Source organism: Eptatretus burgeri, chromosome 5, assembly GCF_056783735.1.
Source record: "Eptatretus burgeri isolate ZD-2024b chromosome 5, Ebu_testis_v1, whole genome shotgun sequence".
In the NCBI taxonomy this organism is placed as follows: Eukaryota; Metazoa; Chordata; class Myxini; order Myxiniformes; family Myxinidae; genus Eptatretus; species Eptatretus burgeri.
The window spans coordinates 3754691-3771932 of NC_140965.1; the positions used below are offsets into that span (position 1 = coordinate 3754691).

The 17242-nt window shown below is 49.1% G+C and overlaps 2 protein-coding genes and 1 pseudogene across 3 annotated transcripts in view; 2 read left to right on the top strand and 1 right to left on the bottom strand.

The window, feature by feature from the left end:
- The window catches only part of LOC147025723 (uncharacterized), a 132972-nt gene that overhangs the window by 83085 nt on the left and 32645 nt on the right, over positions 1-17242 (top strand). The window lies entirely within an intron of this gene.
- LOC147025725 (uncharacterized) overlaps positions 1-17242 on the bottom strand; it is a 115183-nt gene that overhangs the window by 42152 nt on the left and 55789 nt on the right. The gene's annotated exons all lie outside the window — the stretch shown is intronic.
- LOC147025726 (uncharacterized) lies at positions 14505-15441 on the top strand (annotated as a pseudogene).

The window sequence follows — 17242 nt, forward strand, 5'->3', positions numbered from 1 at the left end:
TTATGTATTCGCTAAAGATTTTATTTTGTTATATGATGCTGTAAGACATTCTCCTTGGGCACAAAAAACAGGTCCCTCGGAAGTCCAGTTTCGGAGGTATTGATTTTTTTTGTACAGTCCACAATAAGTGTGCGATGTACGATAAAGTATTTTAGCTGTTGCTAAGCAACGGAGGTGTGCATAGCAACCATTCATTTTTGTGTACATGCTAGCCACATTGTACACATTTCACCCAAGTTTCATCAAAATCAGACTCTTTCTCTTAGAGATATTCGCAATAAACAGTTTCTGAAATGTTCGACATGTACTCGCCCAAAACCTATCTCCTCCTACAAATATTTTTTGTTAGGGCTGCAAATTGGCATGAAGGGAGCTAGAGAGATTGCGCACAGAACTCTAAGCTTCGATTTTTCGATTTTTTTGGTTGATTTTTTTCGATTTTTTTGACCACTTTAAAGGGCCGTTGCTATGCCGTTACTAGGGCCCGGGGTCCCATATTTGAAAGCACACGATTCCCAGAAATATTGGTCCTACCTACCAAATTTCATTGGAATCGGTTGAGTGGTTTAGCCCCTAAGCTTGACCAAAGTTTCGCGGACAGACAGACAGATGGAAATGTCCAGAATAAGGGTGCTCTAAGAGCAGGTAATAAGAGCAGTCAATACTGTTCTTCCTAAATTCCTTTTTCTCTCCCTTTATTAATGACATTGGTTTATAGGTTTCAATCATTATTTCTCTTCGTCTTATACAGTCTTTTTCCAATCGTCTTTCAAACTCCTCTGAGGCATTTTCTCCTCTATAAAGTTCTAACTTGTATTTATCACCAAGAGATGATTTGATATTGTTGCGGTTGAGGAAATTCGCAAACCACCATTCAGGTCCCGTAGGTGAGATATCTCTGTAAGTACATGTGTAGTTCGCCCCAAACCCGTTGTTTAGAGGGAATAAATGTGATTCATTTGGGTTGCGACCCTTTGAGATAGCCGTTTTTCTGTTCTATCTTTATTTTGAACCAACCACGTCTCAACCGCCATCACACAACAACCACCAACCACAACGCCGCTTCACAACAACAACGCCAACAGCCACGATCTTTACCTTCACAACTCGCTCCCGCAAACATCGCATCACCGCCATTCCAAACGGCACCATGGCAATAAACCACCACCTTAAACCCTCCACCACCTTCACCTCTCCTTCTGCGGCCATTCCCGCACCACTTGTGAGCACCGAGCGTCGGGCTGTCCTGGGCTCGTGCAAGATGCGCGCCGAGCCGTGAGTGCAAAATGCGGCCTTTCCGAGGAGAATTCGGATTAGGAATGCAACATGCCCACTTCTGATCTGTCCAATCAGCAAGCGCAGGGCGGTTTGGCCCCGCCTCCAGGCACGTCGGTGTAGAATAGAGATATGCAAATTCTAGGATCAGGGGAGACTCACGCCCCTTTTCCCCCGTCCAATGGGCGAGCGTGGCTCCACCCCCGAGCTCATTCTGATCCAGAAATTTGCATATGGGTTCTCCTGCCAGCCTATAAAGTGCCGAGCGCGGGGCAAATTTGGGCAGTCTGTCGGGGTTCGGAGTCTGTCGGGGAGCTGCAGAGAGAGGAAGCCTGGAGCTTGGAGCGCGGTCGAGTCAGTTTGAGTGCAGAGTCGGCCTTGGGGGAGCGGGGCGTCGGCCTTGGAAGGGCGAAGAGAGTTTTGGGGCAGAGTCGGGTTGGAGTGCGGAGTGGAGTCGGGAGTTGAGGGCGTACAGGTGGTTTGCTGCAGTCGGCTGAGGAGAATGGGGGAAGAGACCGAGTAGCTCAGGTCCGAGGCAAGGAAGACGGCGGTCGGCGACGAGGTCGCGGTGGAATCGCTCGTCGCGGGACCCAAGCAAGCCAGCTATACTCTTTCCCCAGAGCATCAACAATTTCCCCCCTTTTTTTCCCCCGCGCTGAGATAGTGCGAAAAGGGGGCCCCGTTCCCACCCCACTCCAAGCAGTGCCAACGAAACCCGTGAAGGAGCACGAAGTCGGTGCACCGCCGCGCCGCCACATTTGCGGCTCATCACAAAGACACGGGTAGGATCCACCCTGTCTCGCGGACCTGACCGCTCTTTCAGGTCCCGCGCAAATATTGGCCCACAGGCCCCGTCTGCCCCCTTGTCTTTGAGGGTGGCCCTTTTCTTTTGCTTTTGAGTAAATGTGTTGTTGGCGCCGTCTGTAAAGTAAAACTGTGTCAGTGTTGCTGTGTGCACTCGTAGTCGGTAGTAGATCTGCATTGTTGTGTTTCTTTTGTTGCAATTGCTGTAGGTGCATTCTGTTTAATTGTATATGTGTGCTCTCCGTGTGCCGTGGAATAAATGTGCATCATGTTGAACTGTTTTCCCGTTTCGCTTCGTCTTTTCTTTAATTGAATCTCCATCTTGCTTCACGTAAAGGGTTGGTAGTGGGCTTAATACACCTGATAATTAATCGGAACCGTCGAGGCCGACGATAACACCGTTCGGTTATCCCGATAGTACGGAACGGGTCGCTTAAGTGGCCCGTGTCCGGAGTCGACCTGCGGCGAGGTGCGATCGCCCGGTCTACCCTCCGTGTGGGTACTTAGGTAGGTCGAATTTGGCGAACAACCCTATCCCACGCGGGGGGCCGATTGGCACGATCGTGGTGAGGCCGAAAGGCCCACCCGTGACTAGCTCCCGGCGTTAGTCCGAGAGGGTCGCTACAGAATTGTCCGTCCGGTGGGCGACGTGCCGCGATTCGAGTTACGTGGCCGTTCGCACGCCAGCGGGCGCAAATTCGCAACAATATAATAACAGAAACCACAAGGAGTATGTTTTTGATATTTATTTGTGTTTATTTGGATTTGGAGAATTTGGATCTATCTTTTCAAGGACACTTTCAAAATCAGCATATATCACAAATGGATGTTTGTTAGATTTGTTAAAAACTTTGAATATGTTTTAACCTGCTGTTGGTAAAGTGATTACGGTTGATTTATGATTACTACAATATTTTGAATCTTGACACTGAGATCCTGAGAAATATGTCGAGGATGTAAAATTGAATAAAGACTAGTACGTGCCCGTAAAAAAAAAAAAAATAATAATAATAATAATAACAATAATAATAAATAAATAAATAAATAAATAAACCACACAGGCCGTTTCTTCGCTCTCACGTGCCCGTACGTGCGTGACCCGGAAGTTCGATATTATTTGCAGTTACGATTATTCGCAATTTATTTTTAATATCCAATTATTCAATTAGCGTCAACGTATTTTATCTTTTCGCAATGTCGTGGCAAGGAAAAACAAAAAGAGAAGAGAAGAGAGAGAGAAAAAATTTACTTCCTGGTTCAGAGCATACCAGCACTCTGATGTCCCAAAATTTATACACCGTCTAATATGAAAACGATCATAAGTTGGGCCATTGTGTTTATCGATAAATGCGCATAAGAAATCGAGAAATTATTAGAATACACGAAGTCATCACTCTCCGGAAGCCCGTACGTTGTAACCCCTAATGGGGAACGTAGCTGTGCTTCCCTTCCCCATCGGCCACGCCCACGCAACAACGTGTCTTCCCATTGGTTTGGTAAATAAATGGCCATAACTTGGGAAGCACTTGTCCGATTAATATTGTTGCGAATTCGCGCCCGCCGGCGTGCGAGCGGCCACGTAACTCGAATCGCGGCATGTCGCCCACCAGACGGACAATTCTGTCGCGACCCTCTCGGACTAACGCCGGGAACTAGTCACGGGTGGGCCTTTCGGCCTCACCACGATCGTGCCAATCGGCCCCCCATGTGGGATAGGGTTGTTCGCAAAATTCGACCTACCTAAGTACCCACACGGAGGGTAGACCGGGCGATCGCACCTCGCCGCAGGTCGACTCCAGACACGGGCCACGTTAAGCGACCCGTTCCGTACTATCGGGATAACCGAGCGGTGTTATCGTCAACCTCGACGGTTCCGATTCATTATATCGGGCGTATTTAGCCCACTACCAACCCTTTACGTGAAGTAAGATGGAGATTCAATGAAAGAAAAGACGAAGCGAAACGGGAAAAACAGTTCAACATAAGGCACATTTATTCCGCCGCACACGAAAAGCACACATATACAATTACAACAATTATGCACCAAAAGCAATTGCAACAAAAGAAACACAATGCAGATCTACTACCGACTGCGCGAGCACACGGCAACACTTACACAGTTTTACTTTACAGATGGCGCCGACAACACATATACTCAAAAGCAAAAGAAAGGGGCCACCCTCAAATACAAGGGGACAGACGGGGCTGTGGGCCGAGACCGGGTGGAGCCTACCCGTCTTGTGATGAGCCGCAAATATGGAGGCGGTGCCCCGACTCCGCGCTCCTCTGCGGGTTTCGTTGGCACTGCTTGGAATGGGGTGGGAACGGGGCCCCCTTTCCGCACTATCTCAGCACGGGGGGGAAAAAGGGCGGAATTGTTGATGCTCTGGGAAAAGAGGATAGCTGGCTTGCTTGGGTCCCGCGACGAGCGACTCCACTGCGACCTCGACCGCGCTCCCGGCTTCACCTCTCTGCAGCTCCCCGACAGGCTCCGAACCCCAACAGACTGACTCTCCTCCAGACCCGTCTTGATTGCTGCTGCCACACTCCGCCGCCGCCACACCTCTCCAACTCGCCCGAGCCCAAAACTGCGACTGCCTCCAACTGCTTCCGACCCAAAACAAAACCGACTGAATTCGCCCCGCGCTCGGCGCTTTATAGTATGGCAGGAGAACCCATATGCAAATTTCCGGATCAGGATGTGCTCGGGGGCAGAGCCACGCTCGCCCATTGGACGGAGGAAAAGTGGGCGTGAACCTCCCCTGATCCTCGAATTTGCATATATCGATTCCACTCCGACGCGCCTGGAGGTGGGGCCAAATCGCCCCGCGCTTAATGATTGGACGGAACAGAAGTGGGCGTGTATCATTCCTGATCCGACCTTTCCTCGGAAAGGCCGCTTTTTGCACCCGCGGCTCAGCGTGCGTCCCGCACGAGGCCCGGACAGCCTGATGCTCGGTGCCCACAAGCGGTGCGGGAATGGCGGCAGAAGGAGGAGAGGTGAAGGTGGTGGAGGGTTTATTGTGGCAGTGATGGCCATGGCGACGCTTGGAATGGCGGTGATGCGATGTTTACGGGAGCGAGCCATGACGGTAAAGGTCGTGGCTGTTGGCATTGTTGTTGTTGTGAAGCGGCGTTGCAGTTGGTGGTTGTTGTGTGACGGCGGTTGAGACGTGGTTGGTTCAAAATAAAGATAGAACAGAAAAACGGCTATTTAAAGGGTCGCAGCCTGAATGAATCACATTTATTCCCTCTAAACAACGGGTTTGGGGCTAACTACACATGTACTTACAGAGATATCTCACCTACGGGACCTGAATGGTGGTTTGCGAATTTCCTCAACCACAACAATATCAAACCTTGAAAAGGCACATCCTCAGGTCCCCAGCAATATACCTGGCAAGTTTCAATTAGATCGGACCAGAGGTTGTCGAGAAACAGCGGACACACACACACACACACACACACACACACACACACACACACACACACACACACACACACACACACACACACACACACACACACACACACTGCTGGAATTATAGATAGATAACTATAACAACTATTGGATAAAAACAATTATGGCGAATAATATGAATTCTTCAATTTCCTTCAGTGGAAGGGCTTTTCGTATAACTGGAAGAACATCAATGAAAGTGGCTCCAACAAAAGTTTCTCCTCTCCTTCTGGCAATCTATCTATAATTCCAGCAATGTGTGTGTGTGTGTGTGTGTGTGTGTGTGTGTGTGTGTGTGTGTGTGTGTGTGTGTGTGTGTGTGTGTGTGTGTGTGTGTGTGTGTGTGTGTGTGTGTGAGACCGCGACCGCCGTTTCTCGACGACCGCTGGTCCGATCTTATTGAAACTTGCCAGGAATATTGCCGGGGACCCGTGGATGTGCCTTTTCAAGGTTTGATATTAATCGGACGAGCGGCTCCCAAGTTACGGCCATTTTATTGCTTTTTTCAATGTTGGAAAGGTGTATACATCGCAGCTGAAGTGTCGTTCCACCTTATCATGCCATTTTTTTCCCAAAGATATCTCAGAATAATGATAACAGCATAATAATAATAATAATCGCACAATGATTGGCAGTAATAAAAAGAATAACGTGATACAATGACCAATGTCTGTCAACCAATAACGACCTATATATTGTGTCAACCAATAATGACTAATAACGTCTGTCAACCAATGACAGGACACGGTGCTATAACATTACGAATGACGTCACAATTAATGGGGTTTTTTTTTGGTTTTTTTTGCACGATTGACGTCACAATTCTTCTTCGTTTGGTATGACGTCACAATCGACGCTGGGGACCTGAGTATGTGCCTTTTCAAGCTTTGATATCATTCTTTATCTGTTTCAGCTGTTTCCCAAGTGTTTCCCAAGGTTTGAAAGCTGTTTTTTTCCCAAGGTTTGAATTAATTGTTGTGCTTGGTAGACATTTATGAATACATTTACAGAGAAAGGGGCGAGAGAGGAGGGGGAGAGAGGAGGGGGGAGAGAGAGAGGGGAGGGAGAGAGAGGGGTGAGAGAGGGGGTGAGAGAGGGGTGAGAGAGGGGGCGAGAGAGGGGGAGAGAGAGGGGGGAGAGAGAGGGGGCGAGAGAGGGGGGCGAGAGAGGGGGCGAGAGAGGGGGGCGAGAGAGGGGGGCGAGAGAGGGCGAGAGAGGGGGCGAGAGAGGGGGCGAGAGAGGGGCGAGAGAGGGGGCGAGAGAGGGGGGCGAGAGAGGGGCGAGAGAGGGGCGAGAGAGGGGGGCGAGAGAGGGGGGCGAGAGAGAGGGGGCGAGAGAGGGGCGAGAGAGGGGGCGAGAGAGGGGGGCGAGAGAGGGGGCGAGAGAGGGGGGCGAGAGAGGGGGGCGAGAGAGGGGGGCGAGAGAGGGGCGAGAGAGGGGGCGAGAGAGGGGGGCGAGAGAGGGGGGCGAGAGAGGGGGGCGAGAGAGGGGGCGAGAGGGGGGAAGAGAGGGGGGTGCGAGAGGGGGTGCGAGAGGGGGTGCGAGAGGGGGTGCGAGAGGGGTGCGAGAGGGGGGTGCGAGAGGGGGGTGCGAGAGGGGGGTGAGAGAGGGGGTGCGAGAGGGGTGCGAGAGGGGGTGCGAGAGGGGTGCGAGAGGGGTGCGAGAGGGGGTGCGAGAGGGGGGTGCGAGAGGGGGGTGCGAGAGGGTGCGAGAGGGGGGTGCGAGAGGGGTGCGAGAGGGGGTGCGAGAGGGGGTGCGAGAGGGGGTGCGAGAGGGGGGTGCGAGAGAGGGGGCGAGAGAGGGGGAGAGAGAGGGGGGCGAGAGAGGGGGGCGAGAGAGGGAGAGAGAGGGGGGCGAGAGAGGGGGCGAGAGAGGGGGCGAGAGAGGGGGCGAGAGAGGGGGCGAGAGAGGGGTGCGAGAGGGGGTGCGAGAGGGGGTGCGAGAGGGGTGCGAGAGGGGGGTGCGAGAGGGGGGTGCGAGAGGGGGGTGCGAGAGGGGGGTGCGAGAGGGGGGTGCGAGAGGGGGTGCGAGAGGGGGTGCGAGAGGGGTGCGAGAGGGGGTGCGAGAGGGGGGTGCGAGAGGGGGTGCGAGAGGGGGTGCGAGAGGGGGTGCGAGAGGGGGTGCGCAGAGGGGTGCGAGAGGGGGTGCGAGAGGGGGGTGCGAGAGGGGTGCGAGAGGGGTGCGAGAGGGGGTGCGAGAGGGGTGCGAGAGGGGGTGCGAGAGGGGGCGAGAGAGGGGGAGAGAGAGGGGGGCGAGAGAGGGGGCGAGAGAGGGGGAGAGAGAGGGGGGCGAGAGAGGGGGAGAGAGAGGGGGGCGAGAGAGGGGGGCGAGAGAGGGGGGCGAGAGAGGGGGCGAGAGAGGGGGGCGAGAGAGGGGGCGAGAGAGGGGGCGAGAGGGGGCGAGAGGGGGCGAGAGAGGGGGCGAGAGAGGGGGGCGAGGGGGGCGAGGGGTGCGAGAGGGGGGTGCGAGAGGGGGTGCGAGAGGGGGTGCGAGAGGGGTGCGAGAGGGGGTGCGAGAGGGGGTGCGAGAGGGGTGCGAGAGGGGGTGCGAGAGGGGTGCGAGAGGGGGTGCGAGAGGGGGTGCGAGAGGGGTGCGAGAGGGGGTGCGAGAGGGGGTGCGAGAGGGGGTGCGAGAGGGGGGTGCGAGAGGGGGGAAGAGAGGGGGGCGAGAGAGGGGGCGAGAGAGGGGGCGAGAGAGGGGGCGAGAGAGGGGGGCGAGAGAGGGGGCGAGAGAGGGGGCGAGAGAGGGGGCGAGAGAGGGGCGAGAGAGAGGGGGCGAGAGAGGGGGGCGAGAGAGGGGGGCGAGAGAGGGGGCGAGAGAGGGGGCGAGAGGGGGCGAGGGGGCGAGGGGGGTGCGAGAGGGGGGTGCGAGAGGGGGGTGCGAGAGGGGGTGCGAGAGGGGGTGCGAGAGGGGGTGCGAGAGGGGGTGCGAGAGGGGGTGCGAGAGGGGTGCGAGAGGGGTGCGAGAGGGGTGCGAGAGGGGGTGCGAGAGGGGGTGCGAGAGGGGGGTGCGAGAGGGGGGTGCGAGAGGGGGTGCGAGAGGGTGCGAGAGGGGGTGCGAGAGGGGTGCGAGAGGGGGGTGCAGAGGGGGTGCGAGAGGGGGTGCGAGAGGGGGTGCGAGAGGGGGGTGCGAGAGGGGGTGCGAGAGAGGGGGCGAGAGAGGGGGAGAGAGAGGGGGCGAGAGAGGGGGCGAGAGAGGGGAGAGAGAGGGGGCGAGAGAGGGGGAGAGAGAGGGGGCGAGAGAGGGGGCGAGAGAGGGGGCGAGAGAGGGGGCGAGAGAGGGGGGCGAGAGAGGGGGGCGAGAGAGGGGGCGAGAGGGGGCGAGAGGGGGCGAGAGAGGGGGCGAGAGAGGGGGGCGAGAGGGGGCGAGGGGGTGGCGAGAGGGGGGTGCGAGAGGGGGTGCGAGAGGGGGTGCGAGAGGGGGTGCGAGAGGGTGCGAGAGGGGTGCGAGAGGGGGTGCGAGAGGGGGTGCGAGAGGGGGTGCGAGAGGGGTGCGAGAGGGGTGCGAGAGAGGGGGCGAGAGGGGGCGAGAGAGGGGGCGAGAGAGGGGGGCGAGAGAGGGGGCGAGAGAGGGGGCGAGAGAGGGGGCGAGAGAGGGGGGCGAGAGAGGGGGCGAGAGAGGGGGGCGAGAGAGGGGGGGGCGAGAGGGGGCGAGGGGGGCGAGGGGGGCGAGGGGGGGGCGAGGGGGGCGAGGGGGGGCGAGGGGGGTGCGAGAGGGGGTGCGAGAGGGGGTGCGAGAGGGGGTGCGAGAGGGGGTGCGAGAGGGGGTGCGAGAGGGGTGCGAGAGGGGGTGCGAGAGGGGGTGCGAGAGGGGGTGCGAGAGGGGGTGCGAGAGGGGTGCGAGAGGGGGTGCGAGAGGGGGTGCGAGAGGGGGGTGCGAGAGGGGTGCGAGAGGGGGTGCGAGAGGGGGTGCGAGAGGGGGTGAGAGAGGAGAGAGGAGAGAGGGGCGAGAGAGAGGGGGGCGAGAGAGAGGGGGCGAGAGAGAGGGGGCGAGAGAGAGGGGGGCGAGAGAGAGGGGGCGAGAGAGAGGGGGGCGAGAGAGAGGGGGGCGAGAGAGAGGGGGCGAGAGAGAGGGGGCGAGAGAGAGGGGGCGAGAGAGAGGGGCTAGAGAGAGGGGGCTAGAGAGAGGGGAGCTAGAGAGGGGGCTAGAGAGGGGGCTAGAGAGGGGCGAGAGAGGGGGCGAGAGAGGGGGCGAGAGAGGGGCGAGAGAGGGGGCGAGAGAGGGGGCGAGAGAGGGGGCGAGAGAGGGGGCGAGAGAGGGGGCGAGAGAGGGGGCGAGAGAGGGGGCGAGAGAGGGGGCGAGAGAGGGGGGCGAGAGAGGGGGGCGAGAGAGGGGGCGAGAGAGGGGGGCGAGAGAGGGGGCGAGAGAGGGGGCGAGAGATGGGGGCGAGAGATGGGGGCGAGAGATGGGGCGAGAGATGGGGCGAGAGATGGGGGCGAGAGATGGGGGCGAGAGAGGGGGGCGAGAGAGGGGGCGAGAGAGGGGGGCGAGAGAGGGGGGCGAGAGAGGGGGGCGAGAGAGGGGGGCGAGAGAGAGCGGCGAGAGAGAGAGCGGCGAGAGAGAGAGGGGCGAGAGAGAGAGGGGCGAGAGAGAGAGGGGCGAGAGAGAGAGGGGCGAGAGAGAGAGGGGCGAGAGAGAGAGGGGCGAGAGAGAGAGGGGCGAGAGAGAGAGGGGCGAGAGAGAGAGGGGCGAGACTCGGGGTGAGAGAGGGGGGGAGAGGGTGGAGCAGAGAGAGGGGCGTCACAATTCTTCTTCTTCTTCGTTTGATATGACATCACAATTGACGCTGGGGACCTGAGTATGTTTCCCAGGTGTTTCCCAAGTTATGGCCATTTATGATACGGTTGGTGCGATCTAATTGAAACAATGCCCCAATCCAGTCGTCGTTTACGAGAACGAAGGAACGAAGCTGAACATACTGGCACGCACCTACGGGCACGCACCTACGGGCCCGCACTCGTATATTCAAAACTAGAAAAAGCAATGAAACAAAAAAAGTATCAAAAAAGAAAAACCTCATGGATGAAGCTTTAGAAAGAAAAGACAAGACCATCTGCAATATGCAAGGAGAAATTTGTATTTTTTTCAACAACCCTAAAGATGTAAATCTTGATGAAATGAAGGTTGTTAATACATCAGGTGAAATGACATTTCGTTCAGTAGTAGGTAAGGACCATTTTAAAATTACCTTTAATATAAGAAATGTAGTAGTTGAATCTGTTAATGAAAAAATGTATATAGATATACAGGTAGATGGTAATGTTTTTTCTTATTATTAAATACGAGTCATTATTCAACTGAAGATTTTGAAGGTTATGAGAGTGATGATAGCATCTCTGTTGGAACAGAAGACAGTTATGATTCCGAGAGTTTGTGTTCAAACGATAGTTATGAAGTAGTTTTATAGATGATTGTGAAAGCACCAATGAAAGTACCGAAGATGAATTTTGTTTGAGGTAAAGTTTTACTTTATCGATATATTAATGCTGAAGGACCAATTTTGAGCTCCTCCTCGCGGTCGCGTCACGTTTTTCTCGGTAATGTGACCTGGACTGAAAGAAACTTCATACCTGTAAGAGTGCATCGCACATAGTGGCAATAGTCAACTTTCAACTCTGAAGCAGAATAAACACTTTTCGTTTTACATTCGTTTACATGGCAACATGTGACGTCACCGCTGGGAGGCCTAAGGACGTCATGACATCGTTGGTCATTCGCTGACGTCATTACGTCTGTTGTCCACAGACCGTCACCACTGAGAAGCGTAATGCCACTCTTCGAAAACAGCGTCTGCAATGTAAAACCTTCTTCTGCACATGCTGACTACCTCAGAATGTGAATTTGACACAAAAAATGTAACAAGAAACATTGTATATAAAGAAATTCGATAAATCGCATTGTGAACACTGGATATTATTGACGTCTGAACGAACCCTCACTCTAGAAACTTCGCGCAGAGCGCGGGTTTGGCTATTTATATATTAATACTGAAGGACCAATTTTGTGCTCCTAGCGGTCGCGTCACATTTTTCTCGGTACTGTGACCTGGACTGAAAGAAACTTCGTACCTGTAAGAGTGCATCGCACATAGTGGCAAAAGTCAACTTTCAACTCTGAAGCATCCGTCTGTGATGGGGTTTCGGCTCATAAATATGAATGGTATACTAGATCTTGAGCCTCTTGAATTCCCTGATTCTCCATATGACAAATTTGAGAATTGTCCTGCATGTGATAGAGTGGGATTAAACACAGAGTCAGAAACCCAACAACAATGTATATTCTGTGATTATCTTCTAATTAATGAAAATAAAATAACATAAAAAAGAACATAACTGTTTCAAAATTACATCAAAAATGGATTACTTTGCAAGATTAACAAAATAAATGAATGTTAAGTGCGAGGGTGATAACACACCTTTTCTTACAAGAGAAGAGACTGAACAAATGACGGTAATGTTTCATGGATTGATGATTTATATTATTAACGATTGTCATTTTCAGGGAAATATCAACACAATATATTGTATAAATAAAATAATAGATTATCTTGAAATGAAACCTGAACTTAGGATAAAACATAGTTTCTAAAAAAAAGCCAATAAAAAAATTAAATAACCTGTTTTCCAAATATATAAATGAATGATTTTTTACCCATTTGGGAAAATAAGGTAAAATTTAACAACCATAAAAATATCCCAAATTCATGAAGCCATCTCATAGTTGGTTCAAGTGGATATGGAAAAACCTGCCTGCTTTTAAAGATGCTCCTTACTCCCAACTTTTTAGATTATGATAATTTAATAATTTTCACAAAGTCAAGTTTTCAACCTGAGTATCAACTACTCTCACAAGGTTTTAATGCGGGTCTTCAAAAAGAAGATATAATCGGTTTATTTAAACTTCAAAAGAAACTACATGATTATTACATTGAAGATATAATACAACTATTTTGTGATACACAGAAATGTAAAAATAAATCAAAACCTATAACTTGTGTTCTTCGTGATAATACGGATGATATACCTTCACCCCAACATTTGGATAAATCAAAAAAGAACCTCGTTATCTTTGATGATTGTATTAATGAGAGAAACCAAACGGTAATGGATAGCTACTACACAAGAGGGAGACATTCTTCTTGAAATTGAATTTATCTTAGTCAATCATACTTTCAACTCCCTCGTCGCTCAAGAAGAAACAATGCTAATACTTTTATTTTATTCAATATAAATTAAATAGATATAAACAATTTTTGGAGAGACAATTGTTCTTCGTTGCGTAGTAAAAAAAAAATTGGGGATTATATGAAGCGCACGACTAAAAAAATAAAAATTATTGTTGTGAAACAAGATGAGATATGAAGGGATATATTTTTTTATTTTATAAACAATTACATATATAAATGGCAACTATATTATAAATCTTGTGGGTAAATCTGCTTCTGGAGAAAAACTTTCATATATCAAGGTTCTTGGATAGCACAATTGAGAATATTTTAAATTTGCTTTAAAAACACCCCGTGATACACATTGTATCTACAACAACTAGAGCAATAAGACCTGGAGAAGTAGAAGGTGAAGATTATTACTATATTTCAGTAGAGGAACATCGGCGATTGAGGAATGAAGGCCAAATATTTGAGGTTTCTCTTGGTACAACAAAATATTCACATTGTACGAGTGAGTTAAAGAAACTAAAATCTGGTGGTCCTGGGATATTAGAAACTAATCCAGAAGGAATGAGACAAATTATTAAACATCTGAGTGGTAATGGAGTTAAGATTTTATCATTCGGTTTTGATGTTGATGAAGAAACTCAACAAAAACGTATGAAAAGCAGAGATACAAGCATTAGTGAAGAAGAAATTACAACTCGTATTAATGTTAACTAGCCGAAGTCCCGTCACAGACGGATTCTGTTCATTCAACCACCCTCACCAGCTCACCCACACTCGAGGGACATGGACTGGACAGGGCGTGCTTGCCCCCGCCTACTCATCCCCCACCCTGCCCCATTCCCCCCCCCCACCTTCAATTTGCTTACCCCCGCCCAAATATTTAATTACCCCGGCCCCGCCTCTTCACTCGCCGACCCCCCGTCTCTTGATTCCCCGCCCCATTTCCCCCTGTTTCCCGCTTTCAATTTGCTTACCCCCACCCAAAAATTTGCTTACCTTGCCCCCCGCCTCTTCATTCCCTACCCCCGTCTCTTCATCCCCCGCCCCCGCCTCTTCACTTCTCGCCCCCGCCTCTTCACTTCTCTTCCCCATCTCAACGAAAAGTGTTTATTCTGCTTCAGAGTTGAAAGTTGACTATTGCCACTATGTGCGATGCATTCTTACAGGTAAGAAGTTTCTTTCAGTCCAGGTCACAGTTCCGAGAAAAACGTGACGCGACCGCGAGGAGGAGCACAAATTGGTCCTTCAGTATTAATATATAGATAGAAAATACAATGTTTCTTGTTACATTTTTTGTGTGAAATTCACATTCTGAGGTAGTCAGCATGTGCAGAAGAGGGTTTTACATCGCAGACACTATTTTCGAGGAGTGGAATTACACCTCTCAGTGGTGACGGTCTGTCAACGGCAGACGTAATGACGTCACCGAATGATCGATGATGTCATGATGCCTCTCAGCGGTGAAGTCACACGTCGCCATGTAAACGAATGTAAAATGAAAAGTGTTTATTCTGCTTCAGATTTGAAAGTCGACTATCGCCACTATGTGCGATGCACTCTTCTAGGTACGAAGTTTCTTTCAGTCCAGGTCACATTACCGAGAAAAACGTGACGCGACCGCTAGGAGGAGCACAAAATTGGTCCTTCAGTATTAATATATAGATAAAGAATTTGATGAAATATTTAAAGAAAAGGATTTATTTGAACACATCTACTTTCATGATGAATAAAAGGAAAATTTCCCTGTTGACCTTTATAATTCAGTAAATGATATTTTCCAATAAATAAATGGATGCGAAAGAAAGAGCAAGAAGATTTAAGGAACATCAATCAAGAGTTGGTTTCAAAAGTTGTAAAGCAACAGGAAGACATAAAGAAGAAATGCAGACAGAAACTAACGGGTGAAGAAGCATTTGAAAGAAAACAAGAGAATTTTTTTAAACCACTTTAAAAAACTTCCCATCGAAAAATTATAGATGCTTCCATAGTTCCCACAATAGAAAATACTCCTAAAAAACTTCAAATGTTAAAAGATTTCAGTCAAATGATGGAGGAAGAATTAGAGAATATAGGAGAATTAGAATATGATGTTGAAGGATTATTTCAACAACTGGAAAAGATGAATCAACCCCCTGATTATATTGTGAAGGCTCTTCAAAACAATGAATATTCAGCGGATTCAAAAACCAAAGCAGGACTCATTCCAACAGAACAACCAGCAATATTTCATCTTGTTCAAGAAAAGGGATTGATATTTAATGATGAATTAAGGTTCTTGAGTTCTGCTCAACCCCCTGTCAAACTAACTCCGAGATTAATGTTTCTTCCAACAAAGGATGGAAGACAAGGTACAACTGTGAGGGATGAATCAAAGTATTTTGATAAACCATTGGAAATGAAAAATAAGGATGATAGAGTATGTACTGATTTGCTGGACTCTCTCAATTCTGGAGTCAATATATCTGGTAAAAGTCGGAAGAATGAGAAGGAGAAACAAATTATTCTTGCTTGAAGTAGGCTTGGTTCACATGTTCGTTTTCTTCCAAATGACCCATCATAATTAGTTAATAGACTGTTATTGCTGTGAGGTAGTAAGAAGGCTGGAAATAACAATTGTTTTAATGAAGCATCAGCCATTTTAGACCAGTTGATGAACATGAAAATAATTCATAAATGTCAATACAAAGATATTTTATTGGCTACTTTTAGAGTTGGCTGCTCTTAGAGCACCCTTATTCTGGACATTTCCATCTGTCTGTCTGTCCACGAAACTTTGGTCAAGCCGAGGGGCTAAACCACTCAACCGATTCCCATGAAATTTGGTAGGTAGGACCAATATTTCTGGGAATCGCGTGCTTTCGAATATGGGACCCCAGGCCCTAGCAACAGCATAGCAACAGCCCTTTAAAGTGGTCAAAAAATCAAAAAAAAAATCGAAAAATTGAAGCTTAGAGTTCTGTGCACAATCTATCTAGCTCCCTTCATGCCAACTTGCAGCCCTAACAAAAAATCTTTGTAGGAGGAGATAGGTTTTGGGCGAGTACATGTCGAACATTTCAGAAACGGTTAATTGTGAATATCTCTATGAGAAAGAGTCTGATTTTGATGAAACTTGGGTGAAATGTGTACAATGTGGCTAGCATGTAGACAAAAATGAATGGTTGCTATGCACAGCTCCATTGCTTAGCAACAGCTAAAATACTTTATCATACATCGTACACTTATTGTGGACTGTACAAAAAAATCAATACCTCTGAAACTGGACCTCCGAGGGACCTGTTTTTTTGTGTCCAAGGAGAATGTCTTACAGCATCATATAAAAAATAAGATCTTTAGCGAATAGATAAATGGAATTACCAGGGCTGCCATTTGTTCGAGTCTCTTTGGAAACATGCCTGAAATTTCACAATGCAGGTTTCTGGGCGCAAACTAAGAGGGCTGTGATAATCATATTTATTGTGCTAAATTGATTGATAGCATGTACATGAATATTGGCAAGTCGTGTCGGCCAGCTTTCCATCGAGAGCAAGCAGCCATGTCGCCTACCGGCTTGTTTCATATAAAATAAGATGAGAAGCACAATCCTTAGTTTGAATTTCACAACAAGTGACCACACATCTTCATTCCCATACCCACTACAACTAGATGCAACAAAAGAATTTGAGGCATCTTTATTGTCCATGGAAACTTATAATACCTTGTTTAATATCACCGAGAAAAATGACAAGTTTTGTTATCATCCGGCAAGTGGATACAAAACGATAACAGTTTCACCCGGAGCATATGAGATTTCTCAAATATCTTCTGAAATTGCTCACCTTATGAAAGAACAGGGTGATGAACCAAAAAATATTGTTATAGATATTCAAAAACTTACTTCAAAATCAACGATTAAACTAAAAAATAACTACAAGGTTGATTTCACAATTGATAATTCATTGAGAGAGTTATTGGGTTTCTCCTCAAAAAAGAATGAAACTAATGGGATGTTTTACAGTGATAGTCATTCAAATATCCTCAGGAATAAATTCGGTGTTAATTCACTGTGATTTGATTAATAGTGCTTCTAATGATGGAATAAGAACAAATATAATATTTTCATTCAGTGCATATTCAACGCCAATTGGTTATAAATTCAATATGGAACCCAAAAATCTGGTTTATCTTCCCGTGTCTGGAAAAACCATAAACAGAGTAAATTTTAGGATAACCGACCAAGACAATCGTATGATTTCTTTTAATGGAGAAATTATATCCATCAGAATACACCTACGTGAAGTTTTCCAATAAATAAATACGATGGTTATTGTGAGGAAACACAAGTTGGGAAAATATAAAATAATTACAGGGGATTGGATGTTCCTTTCCCCATACTACAAGGGTGAATGTATGTATCTTGGTAGAGGATACTATAAACCGAAGAGACAAAGGGGTGTAGGACATCAATTTAGAAAAAAAGGAGATGGAATAATTGATACTCTAATGGGTATAGGTTAAACTATTCTTAAACATAAAGACCTAATTGC